Source organism: Dama dama, chromosome 4 (assembly GCF_033118175.1).
Source record: "Dama dama isolate Ldn47 chromosome 4, ASM3311817v1, whole genome shotgun sequence".
Taxonomy (NCBI): domain Eukaryota; kingdom Metazoa; phylum Chordata; class Mammalia; order Artiodactyla; family Cervidae; genus Dama; species Dama dama.
In genome coordinates, this window is record NC_083684.1 from 34935572 (window position 1) to 34956260 (window position 20689).

The following is a 20689-nucleotide window of genomic DNA, read 5'->3' on the forward strand; positions in this document are numbered from 1 at the left end:
TTGATTTAATTTTCATTTCTGCTGCCAGATGTTTGGGCCTCAGTTGTTATAGGTATGCAATTGTTTAAAAATGCTCTCACATTAATACAGGAAAGTTCTACTGTTTCCTGCCTTCTAGGCTTTAACTATGACAAGAAAGGAAGTAACTTTATTGTTTGTAAATGTGTAACAAGGTCTGAAATTCACATCTAGCTTCACCCAGTACTTCAGCAATAGACTGATACAAACTTTTAAAATTAGCTGCCTTCCTTTGAGAAACCCAAAGCTGATTCCATGGGAGGAGAGAAAGGAGTTAGAGAGAGGAGAGATATTCTATATCCAGAATATATCCAGAATCAATCTAGATATTTGCAAGTAGTCCATGTGCTGTTAATTTGGATATAGTCTATTGATGTAGCAACACAGATGTGGTGGACATTTGATTTCCAGAAAGTGCTTGTTCAGTGACCTAGAGGAAAATTACCTCTATAGATACATCAATTTTATAAAATAGAGATAATGTAACCTATTTATCTAACATTTTGTTATCTCACTATTCATTGTACTAAAGAAAGTTAATCGTCTTTTCTCTGTGCAAGTTACTTATGGTATGAAAAGGAGCTTCAGGCCAACATTATCCTAGCACATTAAATACAAGATCAGACTTTTGAGCCGCAAGCATACACAGCTCTAGGAAAGCATTTATGTGCTTTGGAGAAGATGATCCGCAGACGGATGAGAGATGCGTGCTCCTCCGTAAGGAGCAAAGCAGCAGGCATCTTGCTCCCTTGAAGGGTGTTTACCAAGATGACTACTGCCTGATTTGTAAGGGTGTGTGAGTGTTCATACAGTTCCTAGGTAAAATAGCTACTCTATAAAACTGATAGCACACAGACTCACCTGGGTGCCCTGTGATGACCTAGAGGAGTGTGATGTGGGGGGAGTGGGAGGGAAGGGACATATGTGTACATATAGATGACTCACGCTGTTGTACAGCCGAAACTCAGACAACATTGTAAAACAATTATACTCCAATTAAAAAAAATTAATTGATGGTAATACACAGAGTAACCAGTAGGTACTATTATCGTTACCATCGTCATAGATTGTATTGCCAGAGTCGATCTGGTGTGTATCTGTTCCTGCAAAGTGAATATTAGTAAAGCACATGCTAATTACAAATTCATGGAAAGTCTTAGGGTTATGGAAGGACTTCGCCCTGTCTAGCAGAATGATCTTGGGAAAACAACAGCTCAAGCTTACTAACTTTGGGCTACATCATCTAAAATGCAGGATGATACAGCCCACTCTGGCTTATTTTCATGTAGTTGTTTTGAGTCTTCAATGTTGCAAAAAATAATCAGTTTACAAAATACATATTATAAAAATAGAAAGGTAACGATGCCTATTACTAGCAGAAATGAAACAAAATCCGGAGGTCAAAATTATCCTTATCTGTCAAGGGCTTCAGTTTTATGACTAAAATTTCCAAAATATAATTCATCCTGCTGGGTTCACTGAGATTTAGGGTTTTGTCCTCAGCCTGGTGGGAATGGAAACTTTATTCTTTCAGCACATTCCTTAAGAGAACAGTGCTTCAGCACAGACAAGCATTAGCCAATCCATGAAAGACACCTGCTTAACAAGAATGTGACTATATTAAATTACAGTGAAAAATAAAATGTTTACCAAAGACCCTATAGTGTGATACAATGGTTAGGGCAGTAGGTTTATAGTTTGGCTCCATCAAGTACTACTTGTGAAGTCCTTAAAGCTTAGAGACATGCAATAGCTATATGATTTTCTCATTTGTACAATGCAGATAATATCCCCAACCACAGGGAAGTTTTATAAAGTACATGGGTGACTCCATTCAAAATGCTGTGTCAAAGCATTAAGGAAAGTAAGCTCAAGAAACGATGGAACAATTGTTGTTGTTACAATTTGTCTTTTTTTTTTTTTAACTTAGTTTTTTCTTTTAATTTATTTATTTTAATTGGAAGCTAATTACTTTACAGTATTGTAGTGGGTTTTGCCACACACTGACATGAATCCTCCACGGGTGTACATGTGTTCCCCATCCTGAACCTCCCTCCCACCTCCCTCCCCATCCCATCCCTCAGGGTCATCCCAGTGCACCAGCCCTGAGCACCCTGTCTCATGCATCGAACCTGGACTAGCAATCTATTTCACATATGATAATATACATGTTTCAATGCTATTCTCTCAAATCATCCTACCCTTGCCGTCTCCCACAGAGTCCAAAAGACTGTTCTATACATCTGTGTCTCTTTTGCTGTCTCGTATATAGGGTCATCATTACCATCTTTCTAAATTCCACATATATGTGTTAGTACACCGTAATCGTGTTTTTCATTCTGACTTACTTCACTCTGTATAGTAGGCTCCAGGTTTATCCACCTCATTAGAACTGATTCAAATGTATTCTTTTTAATGGCTGAGTAATACCCCATGTTGTATAGGTACCACAGCTTTCTTATCCATTCGTCTGCCGATGGACATCTAGGTTGCTTCAATGTCCTGGCTATTATAAACAGTGCTGCGATGAACATTGGGGTACACGTGTCTCTTTCAATTCTGGTTTCATTAGTGTGTATGCCCAGCAGTGGGATTGCTGAGTCATCAGTTCAATTCAGCTCAGTCACTCAGTTGTGTCCGACTCTTTGTGACCCCATGAGCTGCAGCACGCCAGGCCTCCGTGTCCAACACCAACTCCCGGAGCCTACCCAAACTCATGTCCATTGAGTCCATGATGCCATCCAACCATCTCATCCTCTGTCATCCCCTGTTCTCCTGCCCTCAATCTTTCCCAGCATCAGGGTCTTTTCAAATGAGTCAGCTCTTCGCATCAGGCGGCCAAAGTATTGGAGTTTCAGCTTCAGCATCAGTTTTTTCAATGAAGATGCAGGACTGATTTCCTTTAGGATGGACTGGTTGGATCTCCTTGCAGTCCAAGGGACTCTTAAGACTCTTCTCCAACACCACAGTTCAAAAGCATCAATTCTTCAGTGCTCAGCTTTCTTTATAGTCCAAATTACACATCCATACATGACTACTGGAAAAACCATAGCCTTGACTAGACGGACCTTTGTTGGCAAAATAATGTCTCTGCTTTTTAATATGCTGTTTAGGTTGGTCATAACTTTCCTTCCAAGGAGTAAGCGTCTTTTAATTCATGACTTCAGTCACCATTGGCAGTGATTTTGGAGCCCCCAAAAATAAAGTATCTCACTGTTTCCACTGTTTCCCCATCTATTTGCCATGAAGTGATGAGACCAGATGCCATGATCTTAGTTTTCTGAATGTTGAGATTTAAGCCAACTTTTTCACTCTCCCTTTTCACTTTCATCAAGAGGCTCTTTAGTTCTTCACTTTCTGTCATAAGGGTGGTATCATCTGCATATCCGAGGTTATTGATATTTCTCCTGGAAATCTTGATTCCAGCTTGTGCTTCTTCCAGCCCAGCGTTTCTCATGATGTACTCTGCATATAAGTTAAATAAGCAGGGTGACAATATACAGCCTTGATGTACTCCTTTTCCTATTTGGAACCAGTCTGTTGTTCCATGTCCAGTTCTAACTGTTGCTACCTGAACTGCATATAGATTTCTCAAGAGGCAGGTCAGGTGGTCTAGTATTCCCATCTCTTTCAGAATTTTCCAGTTTACTGTGATCCACACAGTCAAAGGCTTTGGCATAGTCAATAAAGCAGAAATAGATGTTTTTCTGGAATTCTCTTGCTTTTTTGATTATCCAGCAGATGTCAACAATTTGATCTCTGGTTCCTCTGCCTTTTCTAAAACCCAGCTTGAACATCTGGAAGTTCACAGTTCATGTATTGCTGAAGCCTGGCTTGGAGAATTTTGAGCATTACTCTACTAGCGTGTGAGATGAGTGCAGTTGTGTGGTAGTTTGAGCATTCTTTGGCATTGCCTTTCTTTGGGATTGGAATGAAAACTGACCTTTTCCAGTCCTGTGGCCACTGCTGAGTTTTCCAAATTTGCTGACATATTGAGTGCAGCACTTTCACAGCATCATCTTTCAGGATTTTAAATAGCTCAACTGGAATTCCATCACCTCCACTAGCTTTGTTCATAGTGATGCTTCCTAAGGCCCACTTGACTTCAGATTCCAGGATGTCTGGCTCTAGGTGAGTGGTCACATCATCGTAATTATCTGGGTCATGAAGATCATTTTTGTATAGTTCTTCTGTGTATTCTTGCCATCTCTTCTTAATATCTTCTGCTTCTGTCAGTTCCATACCATTTCTGTCCCTTATTGAGCCCATCTTTGCATGAAATGTTCCCTTGGTATCTCTAATTTTCTTGAAGAGATCTCTAGTCTTTCCCATTCTGTTGTTTTCCTCTATTTCTTTGCATTGATCGCTGAGAAAGGTTTCCTTATCTCTCCTTGCTATTCTTTGGAACTCTGCATTCAAACGGGAATATCTTTCCTTTTCTCCTTTGCTGGGTCAATGGCAGTTTTATTTCCAGTTTTTTAAGGAATCTCCACATTGTCCTCCATAGTGGCTGTACTAGTTTGCATTCCCACCAACAGTATAAGAGGGTTCCCTTTTCTCCACACCCTCTCCAGCATTTATTGTTTGAAGACTTTTGGATAGCAGCCATTGTGAGAGGTGTGAGATGGTACCTCATTGTGGGTTTGATTTGCATTTCTCTGATGAGTGATGTGGAGCATTTTTTCATGTGTTTGTTAGCCATTACAATTGTTATCATTATCATCAGCGTCATCTCGGTCAGCATATTTTATGGCAGTGTTTCTAAAATTGAATAAAATAATCTAAATAAAACTGGCTTAAAACACATAGAGTGAGAGCAGTGAGAGTTTGATGTGTAGTTTATTTTTTTTCCATTTATTTTTATTAGTTGGAGGCTAATTACTTTACAATATTGTAGTGGTTTTTGCCATACATTGACATGAATCAGCCATGGATTTACATGTATTCCCCATCCCAATCTCCCCTCCCGCTTCCCTCCCCATCCGATCCCTCTGGGTCTTCCCAGTGCACCAGCCCTGAGCACTTGTCTCATGCATCCAACCTGGGCTGGTGATCTGTTTCACCCTTGATAATATACATGTTTTGATGCTGTCCTCTCTAAACATCCCACCCTCGCCTTCTCCCACAGAGTCCAAAAGTCTGTTCTGTACATCTGTGTCTCTTTTTCTGTTTTGCATATAGGGTTGTCGTTACCATCTTTCTAACTTCCATATATATGCGTTAGTATACTGTATTGGTCTTTATCTTTCTGGCTTATTTCACTCTGTATAATGGGCTCCAGTTTCATCCATCTCATTAGAACTGATTCAAATGAATGCTTTTTAATGGCTGAGTAATATTCCATGGTGTATATGTACCAGAGCTTCCTTATCCATTCGTCTGCTGATGGGCATCTAGGTTGCTTCCCTGTCCTGGCTATTATAAACAGTGCTGCGATGAACATTGGGGTGCATGTGTCTCTTTCAGATCTGGTTTCCTCAGTATGTATGCCCAGAAGTGGGACTGCTGGGTCATATGGCAGTATAGTTTAAATCCTGACGGTTCATGTTCTGTTAATCCACTTGGTTCTGGAGGCAGGGCTGGTCCTGAGGGTACATCAGGTTTGGTCCTTAGACTGAGGTGTCACTCTCTGAAAGTACCTGGATGCCCCCACCACCACCTCCTTCATCTCTGTGATACACTTAATTCCCTCTTCCTGCTCATAGGCCTCTCTGAATGAGTAACAATACCCAGGATTTAGCAGAAGGCAAGTCTCGATCTGTCCTGACATAATGCTGTCTTTTGAGAAGGCAACCTTCTTTGATGAGACCCTAGAAATGTCACTTATAATGCTGATCTATTTCCACTGGGGCTAACTTCATTTCCTTCTTCCCTTAACAATGACCAACATTTACTGAGTTCTTACTCCCTATACTGTATCAGGGATCCTACAGAACATGTTATATGTGCTATTTCTTTCAATATCCAAGCTACGTTTTGCTACTGACAAACTATTTTATCAACATGATATCTAAGAAAGAGGAATACTTTTTGCTGTTACCATATCTCAAAGTAATTGAGAAAATAAATGCCTTCCTAAGGCCACAGTTCTTAAACAATTTTGTCTTAGGGCTTCTTTACACTTATTTTTACACTTGAAAATAATTGAAGAGATCAAAAAGCTTTTATTTATTAAAAAGAAACATGTTACTGGCAATATCTCTCAATATTTACTGACCAGAAGTTATGACTAATTTTTTAAAAGCTTTGGTTTATTTCTGCTGGGTCTCAGCTGTAGCATGCAGGGTCTTTCAGCTACAGCACGTGGGATCTAGCTCCCTGACTAGGGATCAAACCCAGGCCCACTGCATTGGGAGCGTGGAGTCTTGGTCACTGGACCACCACACAAGTTCCTACAACTAATTTTTACAACCAAATAGTACACACGTGCACTTCGTTCATTAGCCATGGAGCCACAATACTACACACATCATGGTGCCTTTGGAAAACTCCACTCTCACGGGTGAGCACAGGAGAGAGACAGAGGCCAAAGCATGACTATTATTATAGACACATTCTGACCTCATGAAATCGCCACAAGTGTCTCAAAGACCTTAATCTACTCTAGACCATACTTTGAACACGCCATTTTAAAGGATAAATGATTTTTGCCTCCCCTCCATAGTCTCCTGTATATTTCAACCATTCTGTGATCTTTTGTTAAGACTAGGGAGTAGGGTAGATGAAGCATATACACTATAGAAAAATGTTATCATTTACACCTTACAATTGCTGAAATCGAGGCTTAGAAAAGAAAAGCACTTTTCCTAGCACATGACTTATAGGTATTGTTTTAATGGTTTACAATCCCGTATCTTTCTGTCCCCAAGCCTGGGCTCTTCATTATCATGTTATGCTGAAGCCACTGAAGATCCATCAACCCAAGATGGATGAGAATTTAGTAATGGTCTCATTTTACCCACATACTACAGAGAACTCTGAAGCCCAGAGGTACCAGTAAGATAGGTCCTAGAATTGAACCTGTGTTTCCTGAGTGAACTCATCATACCCATCACCTTGCCTCTTTATGTGTACATTAAGTAGAGGGACCAGGCAGTCCAGTGGTTAAAACTCCATGCTCCCAATGCAGGAATCATGGGTTCGATCCCTAGTTGGGGAACTAAGATTCCTCATGCCAGACTGTATGGCCAAAAAAAAGAAACAAACAAACAAACAAAGAAGGACCAAAGTGCTAACTTCAAGGTGTAGATGAGCCAAGTTTCTTGGCAAAACTACACTGAATAGAATAAACACACTACCTCATATGACTGTTATCTATTTTTATGATTCTTATCCCAAGTAGACTAAGCAACTTAATTCCTTATTTTCTTCCCAAATGTACAGCATCTAGTACAAAGCCTGGTATCTCATGGCACATTTGTACAAAGATTGTATTTTCAAGGATGCTTGTCTTGTTTGCCTATCTGTCATGCTTAGTACTGCCAAAGAGTCGTGAGTTCAGGCTTTGATGTTAACCCTGCTGGACCTGAACCTTATGGTATTAGATCCTGACCTTATATACATTCCTTGACTTCCCTAGATCTCACCTTGTACACTTCTGAAACAGTGCTCAGAATGTGTCCATCTCAGTGTTGTGTTTAGTCGCTCAGTTGTGTCCAATTCTTTGCGATCCTATGGACTAGGTTCGTCTGTTCATGGGGGTTCTCCAGGCAAGAATACTAGAGTGGATTGCCATGCCCTCCTCCAGGGGATCTTCCCAACCCAGGGATCAAAGCCAGGTCTCCCACACTGCAGGCGACTCTTTACATCTGAGGCACCAGGGAAGCCCCAGTGTTGTTATGAGGAGCAAAGGAAACAAATGTTTGCACACAGTGGTGACTGCCATTCTGCCTGAAATTAGGTAGCATCTCAAATTCTAGTTTGCTTTGATTGCCACACCCAGACATTTAGATCTAGACACTGAATCAAAAGAGATCATAGGAGAGTTGCTTTGTATGCATCCAGGCAACTTTCCCAAATCATGATTCTTACGATGTCGAAAGACCAGTGAGCTTCTCCAGCTCACAACCAGACAACATACCTTGGGCATTCATTTTAATTTTCCTGTTGGCTAAAAAGCACAACAGAAAGGTCCACATGGAAATAAGTGACACGTACAAAGGAGGCTCCTATAATCATAAAACAAACCAGTCCTCCCTTTTATCACAAATTTCCCGAGTGGATTCATGCTATTCTCTTTGCCTATAGCATTCTTGCTTTTCCTCTTCACTTCTCCAAATGGAGCACTGCACTTGACTCCTGGTGGGCACTAGAGAAGGCATCATACAGAACTGATTTCTTCCTCACATGAGCAGTTAGGACGTGTCCTGCCATTCTATTAGGCAACCTGTCTGAAGGCCAGTAGTTACTGCCCTACTGAAGCAGCCCCGCCTGTCGGTGGGGAGCTATATCTCTAACAACCTGTGCTCACGGTGTCTAGGAGAGAGGTGAAGAAACGAGTTTGCCTCACTAAAGGGTTTGTGTATTCAGTTCTTTGGTATGTTTAGTGACTAGTTTATTGGATCTTAAGTCTCTTTAAGATGGACACTACACGGGACAAAATCAAAGACCAAAGATAAAGGTCTCTAATTCAGTATTTCCCACTTTCACTAAGGTCTCCTATTTATATACGGAAGGCCATTTGTAAAACATCTAACTGCCTTTTTAAACCCATGCCTAACCCATCACTACAGATAAATATCCAGATATTTTCAGATTTATTTTAGATATCAGTTTCCCTGAGAAGTCACCCAGCACATCAATTCTGTCTTAGATGCTTTTTATATCTTTTCTTAAATAAACAAATGTAGGTTTCTATGGTATTCTGTGGAGTGCAGCTTTTGTTTCTTTGTAACTGCTACATAATTATATTGGAAATGTGAAAAACAATTCAGCAGGAAATCAAATGCTGGCTCAGTGTGGGTATTTTTAAATCCAGAGATACACAAATATTAACCGGCAATGAGATTTAGATACTGTACCTAAAACACAATCTAATGACAAGCCTTATTTAAAAGCTAGGGAAATATATATATATATATATATATATATATATATATATGCTCAAATAGGACATTTTTACAAACACAGATTTTCTTCACAGCACACTTAGAATTGTTTGTTTTGCTAGAAAAAAAAAAAAAAGAAAAAGAAAACAGTTAAATAAATTCAAGACAGAGACGGTTCTAAAAAGTCACTGTCTCTTAAACATCAAGTTCACAGCAGTCTACCTGAAAGAAAAGGTAATGATGGGGACTTTCCTGATGGTCCAGTGACTAAGACTCCACACCCCCCATGCTGGGGCCCCAGGTTTGATCCCTGGTCAGGGAACTAGAATGTTGTAACTAAGATATGGCACAGCCAAATAAATATTTTTTAAAAACCAACAGGTAATGAGGTTTATATTATTACTGTGATTGCTAAAAACAGATAGAGACTATGTTTATATCATATTACATTATAATAGTATGATATGTGATAATAATACACTAATGTCATCTGTATTATAAAAATACCATTCAGTTCAGTCGCTCAGTCATGTCCAACTCTTTGCGACCCCGTGAACCACAGCACGCCAGGCCTCCCTATCCATCACCAACTGCCGGAGTCTACCCAGACCCACGTCCACTGAGTCAGTGATGCCATCTAACCATCTCATCCTCTTTTGTCCCCTTCTCCTGCTGCCCTCAATCTTTCCCAGCATCAGGGTCTTTTCAAAAATACCATTATAATATGGTATATACGTATATAGTCTCTGTATCAGCCAGCTGAGTCTTAGTTCCCTTTTGAGTATTAGTTTCCTTTTAACCAATAAAATACATTAGATTGATCAAGGAAATTGTTGATGTTCAGGTCAGGTATTGTTAATGGAACCTAGGTTGGAATTTATATGTGTTTGGCTACATAGTCAAAACTTTCCTTCCACATTTGTCATCCAAGGTTTTATCCCTTGTTCCCCTTCTTCAGCTTATTATTAAGCATTCATTGTCAAATTATAGCAGCAGGTGTATGGAGCAGATTTTGGCATCATTCCGGGCTTATCTCAGTAGGTTACAGGAGCTTCAGACTTCAATATAAGGAGTCTCTTTAGTTTGTTTTAAATTTAGGAAACTGGAAGTTCTTAAAAATCCAAATTCCCCTGGAATGGATAGTTCACAGACACAACTTTTAAATGTATGCTCTCCAACCGGACCTCCTCTTTCAGTAGGGAAAAGAGCCTCTCAGTGAAACCCCATTATGTTCTAACCTAGTTTATACAGAGCTAGTCAAAGGAAGGCTGTGAACTCAAACTTTGAAAGGATGGACCATTTTTTCGGACTTACCACGAATCATGATATGTCTCAGTAGCAACTCACTGTCACTAAAAGAAGACTGAGGTTCAGTAGTGAGAGATTTGGCTGAAGTGTCAGATAAACCTAAGATCAAATCCAAATTTAGCCACCCAAATATGAGGAGCTTCAAGTGTGGTATCTTGGCTTTATTAGATGAGAGAACTGGTGGTATCAACATTTGGACCCGTGATGAGGATTTAATGGATAAAGGGCACTGGAAGAGCTGGAATGCTGCCTAGCACACAGTTAGCAGTAACTCTTAATTGTATCATTATTTTCATCCTCATCACGAAGGTTTGCAATTTCCAGCAGTATTTACTTTACCCGGTTGCTCATTAGTTTTAACCAGATGCCAATTTCTGTTCATTGAAACTTCATTTCTAATGCAGCTTTAGTTTTTTTCCTGATTTAGGACTGCAGGGACTATAGCAATGGTTCTCAAAGTGTGGTCCCTGGAACAGCAGCCTCAGCCTCGCATGGGAACTTGTTAGAAATACAAATTCTTTGGCCCAGGAATCTATGTTTTAACAAGCTCTCTGGGTGATTCTGAGACACCATCACAGCCAGAGTCTTCCCTTTCTCATTCTCCAGGCTCTCTGTTTCACCCATAGCCTAGTCTGCTGCTAAACCTGGGATGCTAATATTCTGAATGCTACATTTCCCTTATTTTAATATTTCTATGTATTTGATGGACCCCTCTGACATAGAGAATAAGGTCATTTCTTGTACCTGGCATCCGAAGGCAAACATAATTTGTTCTACTTAACTTTCCAACCATATGTTCTTTTCTCTCTGGAGTTCTCTGATCTTCAGAAGACTTGATCAAGATGTGTGTTAATTTTGAAATACATCTTTTACAAAAACCTATGATTACTTTATGACCCTGACAAAAATACAGCTTCCACAAAGGATCTTCATAGAGAAGACTGTCTCTCCCATCCAATAGAAAAATCCCACCCTACTGCAAATTACATGCTTTCTAAGTAAATGATAGAGTTTCAGTGCTTGCCTTAGAGACAGTTTCTTTACATTCTAGCTCATTGCTTCTTTGTGACAAAGAGCATAACTCTTGACCTTGGGAATCATGTGGGATGGACTCTTGCCCTATAGTCACTTCAGGAGCAAGAAAATAGTAGTATCATAAGTGAGGATTTAGTCACTGAGTCTTGTCCAACTCTTTGTGGCCCCATGGACTGTAGCCCCCCAGGATGTGAAGAGACAACTCATTTGAAAAGACTCTGAGGCTAGGAAAGAATGAAGGCAGGAGGAGAAGGGGATGACAGAGGATGAGATGGTGGATAGCATCACTGAGCCAATGAATATGAGTTCAAGCAAGCTCCAGGAGCTGGTGATGGACAGAGAAGCCTGGTGTGCTGCAGTCCATGGGGGTGCAAAAAAATCAATAATGACTTAGTGATTGAACAATAACTAAGTGAGGGTTTAGAGTAACCAATGCCCTGTCACCTCAAATCAGACAGAAGCAAGTTATTCTAGTACAAAATTCTACCATCCAGTGGCCACCTGACCTGACACTGAAATGCTAGGTGAGTAGGGGTAAATTCAAGATGGAATTGGTGTCTATTTTTAGCCCTGGTTTTTAAGCGTTGGATTAGGGAGTCCTATAATCATAAAACGTGCTGCATTTTCATTCTTTAGGCTTTGCTGCTTTGTAACCTGCTTCTGCTTGTTCAATACAGATCAGATTAAACGATAAATGGGCTTGTTGGGTAATGAAGTGTGGGCTGGCATAATTCAGGGCTTGCTGCAGGCTCTCAGAGGGAAGAGAAGTAAAGGATCTTAGATCAGAGGGCTGGCTCCTTGTGGGGACAGCGAGGGGACCTGGGGCTCCTCTCTGCCAGCACCTTTCTCATGGTCTCTGTCCCTGACTCTTCAGAGGGCTTAATATTGTATGGGAGAGCTTCCCCTTGAGAACAGTCAATACCCCACAATTTTCACACAAGGAGAGCACAGTCACTCCTGCCCTTCATGCCTCAGCTTCAGTCACTCAGGAAAGAATGACTTTAAAAACTTCAGAAAGCCATTGTGCCGATGTGCTTGTCAGCTCAAGACTTTTAACAAAGAGCTGAGTGGGGTTTTATATTAAAGCAAAGATCCTCTCCACCAATGAATCAATAATGTCTGTTTAGAGTCAGAACTCATCAGGCTAATATCTTGTGGTATTAATTCTTATTTCTTCTATTCATTCATTAGCTCAGCAAACATTAACTGGGAGACCCCACAGTGCTAGGCTCCCAGGATAAAACAGTGGTCAATAACAAAGCAATAATGTCTCATGAGAACAAGAACTTTATCAATGTATTTTCAGGGAATTCCTTGGGAGCCCAGTGGTTAGGACTCAGCGCTTTGACTGCTATGGGTCTGGGTTTGATTCCTGTCAGAGAATTAAGATCCCATAAGTCATAAGGCATGGCAAAAAAAAAAAAAAGTGTTTTCAAATCCTCAAGCAAATAAATGGGTATTTTAGGCCTCAACCAGTCACTTAAAGGCAAAGAGCATGGATCTTTGAGACTTGACAGCAAAGGAACTTAACCCAGCTTGGATATCAAGAAATATTAATAATAGTATTTGAAGCTTACACTAGTGGTCACGTAGGAGAAATTGTTGTAGTGTTATAAATGTGCTAACAGATTTATAATAAATAATACCAATTGCTACTTAAGCTGAAATTCTAAAGAATCCATAGCTAATGAGTTTACAGCTGTTAGAAATACTGTGTCCAGTCCTTTTTCTCAAATAAGTAAGGGGTTGGAGCAGAACATTTGGGATGTACATGAACTATAATGAGAAGAGGAAGCTAGAAGGGAAGTACCTGTGTGTGTAGGCTACAGATCTGTATCATTCTTGGTCATGCATCACTAAGATTTAGCATTCCAGTCTGAAATTACTTTTTTAAAAATGAATGCCCACAGTATTTGGAAATGCCACCTCCCCATCAAGAGGTGACATTTATTTCTCCACTCCGTAAACCTGCTCTTGGTAACATGACCTGCTTTGACCAATGGGATTTGCAGAGTTGATGCAAATAGAGACCTGGCAAGTACCAGCTCTTCCATGGAGTCACAAAGAGTCGGACACAGTGACAACTAATGCTTTTACTTTCACTTTCATTCGTAAGCCCAAGTGGCTGGGGGAAAGGGAGATCTGAATGATAAATTTAGATAAAGGACTAATAGTTTATGTTTAAACTATTAGTAGGCACCAGGTTTGGTCTGGAGGACAGAGAGGAGGATGAGGAAGGAGGGGAGGGGGCACTAGGGAGGAGAAAGAAGAAATGTTAAGTCCTTTCCATATGCCAGGCTCTGTTTTATGCATTTTACCTGTATTATCTCATTTTGTCATAACAAACTTCAAATACATCAACTGAAGCTTAAAGAGATTATGTGGTGTATTCAAATCACATATAAAGCATATTTTTGGCTGTGAAAATTTGCCTTCATAGTTTGTTTTGACCTAGTAACCATTACTACTTTCTGAGAAAGAGGTGACAACTACAACCTTGGTTTGGGCAAGAAGGAGGCTTTGAAGGCCGCCAAACTGGCCAGGACTGAGGAAAAAAGCTCCTCCTTTTGGACACATGTTTGTAGAAAATTATACCTCCCAAATCATCTTAAGATGATACTGCCTCAAGAACTCATTAATTTGTATATTCTCAAAATAAAGCTGGGTGGTTTTATCTGATGACAAGAAAGCTCAAGTTTTAGGCCTATCCTCTTTAATTATATGAAATGATAAAAGTAATGTTTACTTTATAACTACTGTTATAATAATATTAACATAAGCATTATCACCAAATCTTTACGCTGTGTTAGGAAAGATATCAGCATGTAAGCATATTCGCTTCTTATCACACACCTCTAAAGGTGTTTCAATATATACTCCATTTTAGAAATAGGGAATCTAAGCCACAGAGAGAAGTTCAGTAACTTATCAACTGAGTGAGTGTGGATGAATGAAAAAATAATGATTCCATCTACACAACCTGATTTATAAACTTGCTCACTTAACTCTGACTGATATCTGCATTTTCTTCCCAAGTCCATGTGCTTCCTTTATTCCCAGAGAAACCACGGTTGCTGTTGTTTAGTGACTAAGTTGTGTCTGACCCCATGGGTTGTGGCCCACCAGGCTCCTCTGTCCATGGGATTTCCCAGGCAAGAATACTGGAGTGGGTTGCCATTTCCTTCTCCAGGGGATCTTTCTGACCCAGGGGTGGAACTCACATTTCCTGCATTGGCGGGTGGATTCTTTTACCACTGAGTCACCAGAGAAAACCATAGCTGAGGATAAATCAACCTACTATCATCCAGTCTTCATAATCTGTTCACATATCTAGGCTCTCCCCCACCTACTCCCCTCTATCCAATACCCTCAAACCTGGAGATTACCATTTGCTGTGACTAGTCAGCTTGCTACAACTTGCACCTGAAAAGCTTGAATTACTATTCGCTGTGTACCTCCTGTCCTTTATCTATAGTTGTCTACAATAAGAGTTACTGTCAAGATTTGAGGAGGGTGGTTTGTAAGAGAGAAGACCAGGGCAAGACACAGGGGTAGAAGCCTCTCATGTTCTGTGTTTTTCTAGGTTAGGACTAAGGAGCTATTAGTCATAGTGACGTCTTAAAGGAGTTCCTAGTTAAAATCTGTACCTCCAGCCTCAATCTGCAGGCTTTTTCTAAACAGACTAGAACAAAAAGAGGGGCAGAAATGAAAGAGAGGGAGAGGCGGTGGGAGGAGTTCGGCAGAATGGATGCATTCAAAGAGGAACAGAGAGGAACTAAAGGAGACATTAAGTGGATATTCAAGTAAATGGGGTAGTTGTGCACAAAATGAGCACAATAGTGGTCAAAACTGGTGTGAGGTGCCCACCGAGTGACACTCACTGGCGCCTGCTTCTCCTCACACTGGGAATGGCATTCCCATTCTTCTCTAAGGAAATCTTATTTTGTACGCTGATCTCTTTCTCAGGAACCCGTCGCTTCCCCTTCACTTCCCCATAACGGATTGTCCACTTCCCTTCATTATAACCTTTATTGTTAAGAATATTGATTGCTGCCTTTCGGCACCTGCATGCTTGTCTGAGCTAGGGTATAGCCACAGAAACTTGCCACGCGCCTGTGTTCCCCAAGAGCCACATCAGTCAGGTGCTGCCGCAGCTTCTCTGATACTTGGGAACCCCGGAACCACTCCAGCCCTGAATTGCACTGTCCACCTCAGACCTGAATCATCCGTTCCCTTCTGTGAGTTACCCAACTGGACGGTGGCTTCTCTCCATCTGCTTCTACTCAATTCTTTCATTATTTATTATTTTTTAAATGTCTATTTGTTTTTATTTATTTATTTCTGGCTGCGCCGGGTCTTGGTTGTGGCACACGGGTCCGGCGTTGCAGTGCGCATGTTTAGTTGCCCTGAGACACATGAGGTCTTTGTTCCCTGACTAAGGATCGAACCTGCATCCCCTGCCCTGGAAGGTGGATTCTTAACCCCTGGACCACCAGGAAAGTTCCTGCTTCCACTCAATTCTATACAATGGAATGATATTGATCATAAAGAAACTTTAGCCCTGATTAGGCCACAGGCAATACACAGAGAGATTACATATTTTGAGCAAGATCCTGATATAAAATCTGAAGTCCTTAGTTCAATCAGGCTCTCCAAAAATATGCCTGCTTCATTTCGAGGGCCTTCCTTCAGGCACAGATCAATCTACCATGCCTGAACCGGGGACAAAAGGAAGGTCAGTGAACACACATATTGGTTGTGCAGTGATTCTTCACAGCTGCACCCAGCAGTAACTCACAGGATACGATTACCAGTTTTCTTGTTGTGGGGAGGAGAAGGGATGAAAGGCAATATAAGCCAAATAAATAATTTAAAATTAAGCTATTATTCAAAACCTAAGGTTAGGGCTGTATTAACAAGAACATGTGCAATTTATTTATCAGTTTCTAAAGGTTATAGATATATTTTGAGCTAAGATGCACAGTACCATCACTTTTAATTCAATGCTTGTGTGTGTGAGTGCTAAGTTGCTTCGGTTGTGTCTGACTGTTTGGGACTTTATGGACTGTAGCTAGCCAGGCTCCTACACCCTAAATTTAAAGGAACAATTATGATTCCCATTTCATAGATGGGAAAACTGAAGAGAGGGGAAATAATTTGCTCAGGGTTATATGGCAAGATGAGGCCAACTCTACCAACTCCAGGACCTAAGATTTCTCTAAACAACGAGCTCCCTATAAAGATATGTTTTTCCTAAGTAGCCGGGGTTGGACAAAGCAAATTATTGTGGCAACTGGGCCCTATGCCAGGGAGAAACATTCCTTAAGTGCTATCAAACGAGTGTGTTCCCTGGGAGATTTAACCATCATTAGTGAAAAGCTTCATTTGCGATATTGTGTGCAGCCCACTGTAGTGGGCTAGAGCATGCATTATTGCTAACTCAAAGAGATTAATTTAATGGGCAATTATATGCTTCCTGCTTTACAATACTTTCAGGTAACCAACAGCAGTCTGCTTTCTGTAAATGTCAGCTGCCTGCTCTCAGGTACATGATGTGAGCGGGCTTCCCCACTCTCCATTCCACGTCACCACTTTCTCTGAGAAGGACACTCTAAAATTGGCATTCGATGCCTCTGAAATGCCCCTGCAGAGACTGCATTTCCCTTACCGTCCCCTCCCTGCCCTGGTTTCCTTTCTCTCTCTGGCAGCTGTGCTTGTTACTATGTGGCTCACAGGTACGTCTATACCACCCTGCCCAACCTAAATGAATCTCATGCCTCTTCTGACAAACCTTAGCTCAGATATCACCGATCACCAATAAAGACCAAAACATACAAACAGAAGAACATCTCACCTCTTTCTGCCTTCCTTCACAACATTAAAACAATGTTTATAATATATACAATTAATTGCAATAAAATTAATGGTTCCGTAGGTGTTCAGCAAATTCCATAACTCTGGTTTAAACACTAACCCAGGAGACTGGGGTCAGCTGGATATGTCAAGTTCTCTGTGAACTTCATTTAAAAACACTGTCCTCTCAAAGGCACTGTTTTCTGCTTTCTAGTCTCTGTTCCTCAGTTTCCTAATCTCAAAAACGGGAACAGAATTCCAGTCTGAACAGTTCCAAAGCCTGGCTTTGTCCACCAGGCAGTTTTCCTCCCCAGGGTTATAAGCGTTTGAATAGGAGGTTCTGAGTAAATGCAGGCTTATTCTTTTCTCCACTGCACTCTTGTTCCTGCACCAGCCTTCTGCTTTGCAGAGAACTATTTCATTGGCTTGCTTCAGGTAATGATATAGCAGGGTCAGAAGCTCAATTTAAGCAGGAGAATGGAAGAAGAGAAGATATAGGAGAGGGTTCCTCCTGAAGAAGGCATCTAAGAACATGTAATCTGCAATTAAACAGCAGTGATAGCAATCTTGCCTCTGAACCCTTTGCTCTCTTTGAGACTCTGGGCAAGATATTTAACCTTCTGTCTGAATTTCCTTGACAGAAAAATGCACACAATAATGGTACCTATTTTCAAAGAGTGATGTGAGAATTAAAAGCATCATGGGGATTACATAATACTTTTTCAGTGTTTAACTAGCTAAATTTACTTTAAGCCTTTGCCACCATGATACACAGCAGTTTCAAGCCTTAGGATAGTTTCAAGAGAGGGGGCTGCTGCTAGCGAAGCTACTTAGCACAGATGTGCTATACAAGCCTAATCTGTTAGTACTTGGGCATCTAGCTGCCAGCTCATGTAATGAGATGTGCCTGTTGATCATGATGGCAAGTGAGATCTATTACCACTGAAATACTTGGGAAATACACACAGTGAAGCATCTCAGCCTTGGTTAAGTGAATCTGACACGAGAGGATAAAGGATGACATCTCCATTCTCATTAAGAGATAACAGATGGACTTTCCTAAAATCCATTTTTTAGCTTAATTTCATTTGCTTAAATCTTTTGTCTAAGAGATGGTGCTCTGAGAGTAATTTTAAATTGTTCTCCCTGGAATGAATATTTCTTTATCTTTATTAGAACCTCCCCCTATGGGGTTCTATTGTCCTGGGTGGTTTTAAATATTCATCTCATCCAAATACAATAAATCTCCCTTTAATATTTTTTTCCAGGACATGATCTGCGGCTTCAGAAGATAAACATTACATGATGCGCTCAATAATAATACCAAGTCAAAATAAGTTTCTAAGCCATTTTCATAGTTAATTCCAATTTTTCTTAAGTTCTCTGTGATCTTATTATTTTTGAATTCCGTAACTTAATTTTACATTTAAAATTTCTAGATTTATGCCCACCTCAGCTTATATTTTACAGCTAAAATTTACAGTTCTCTTTTATACTTCCAATCTTGTTGGTTTCCCTCCTAGCTCAGTCAGTAAAGAGTCTGACTGCAGTGAAGGAGACATGGGTTCGATCCCTGGGTCGGAAAGATCCCCTGGAGAAGGAAATGGCAACCCAGTATTCTTGCCTGAAGAATCCCATGGACAGAGGAGCCTGGCGGACTACAATCCATGGGGTCATAAGAGTTGGACACGACTGAGCGACTAAGCACACACTTGTTGGTTTTAAGACAGTTACATGCAAAAATTCAAAAACAAATGTTTAGTTTTCAATCTCTGAGCAAAAAAAAAAAAAGATCAAAAGAAAGATGCAATAAAAGATGAGATAACTCCCACTGATGTCAACGGAATAAGGTGAGTTTGGGTTGCATACTTTTAATTCTATAAGGTTCAAAGAAAAGCTTTGGGTTGCCATATGAACAGAACCATTTCCTGTTTGGTCTCTTTATGGAGCTAACTGTAAATTTAAGTCTGGGATATATTTGAGTGGTTTCTCTCAAGCTATAAAGGAAAAATTATCAGGTCTATAATCCAGTAATTTTTAATCAATAGATGTTCACTGAAGCAGGTTTGTGGTCACACCATCAACTGCTTTTATTCCCAGTACTCATCACCTTCTTCCTCACCTCTGTGTCATTCCTTATGGATATATCAGCAGATTTCAACTCACCCTTTCATACACAGGTGCCCCTAGAAAGAAAACTCCAAGAGGACCAGATGTTTTTTGCCTGTTTTCATCACTGCTATATCCCCAGTCACTAAAACAGTGCTTGGCAAGAACCAAAGACTCAATAAATAATTACTGAGTGAACGAACAAATGAATGTCTTCCCTGTTGGGCTTGGTACCCTTGTCACCCTAGAGTTAACAGCTCATTACCCTGGAGCATCTGCTTTTGTATCTGTCTTCCTTACTTGTCTGTGATTCCTTGCAAAAGAGTTTTTTGTTTCTGGATTGCCCCTGAAATGTTTCCTAACCATCTATTCTGTATATTCATTTCCTTTTACTCTACAGAATAGACTACATGAAGTCTTATGATCAGGGCCTTCTTGATGAAGGTAGCCAACTCATAAAAAAGAAGTGTCATAGATTTAGGCAAATTCAAGTAGGTTATTATGTTCAATATATGAGAAAATTATTTTAATGGTAATTATTGCCTTCATACTTTAACAATAACTATGGTCATTTAGACTGGGGATCCGAGATCTAATGACTGATGATCATAGTAGCTGACATAGGAGCTGACATAGTAGGTGATGTACATAGTAGCTTATGTACGTAGCTAACATAATAGAAATAAAGGGCACAATAAATGTAATGAGCTTGAATTGTCCCAAACCATTCCGCTTTACCCCGGATCCATGGAAAATGTCTTCCATGAAACCAGCCCCTGGTGCCAAAAAGGTTGGAGACCACTGCTTTAGAGCATTTTTATATAGCCTCAAACCAATCTAAATAGATACAGCTTTTCTCAGAGGCTTAAGGTGACATACGGCTTCAACACTGTAAACTATAAATATTTCACATCTAGATGAGGTCAACATTGCTAAGAAATCAAAGCTACCAAACGAGATGCTCAATTTTCTTTATCCCTTAATGTTACAAGGGATAAACTACTAGCAGAGCAACGTACTAGAGAAGAAAATGGTACTCCTAATAAGGAAGAGCACCCAAGTTTCCAAAGTGCTTCTTTTAAATTCCATATTAAGCTGTTTCTTTGCCTGCTTTGAGGTTACCAAAAGAAGCATTCTTCACTCTTGAATGGTCACTTTTTCACACAGTGGTTGTGTTTTATTTTTTGAATAAGACTCCATGGAAGACATTACCCCCACATCTCAGAGCAAGGAAAATCCATGCCTTTCCTGAAGGTCTAGATTACTCTTCTTACAGACAAGTTTATCATGAATCTCAGAGACATTGGCTGTGAAACCAG

General features: G+C 40.3%; 1 protein-coding gene across 2 annotated transcripts in view; it reads right to left on the reverse strand.

The window, feature by feature from the left end:
- CDH8 (cadherin 8) overlaps positions 1-20689 on the reverse strand; it is a 393451-nt gene that overhangs the window by 103931 nt on the left and 268831 nt on the right. The gene's annotated exons all lie outside the window — the stretch shown is intronic.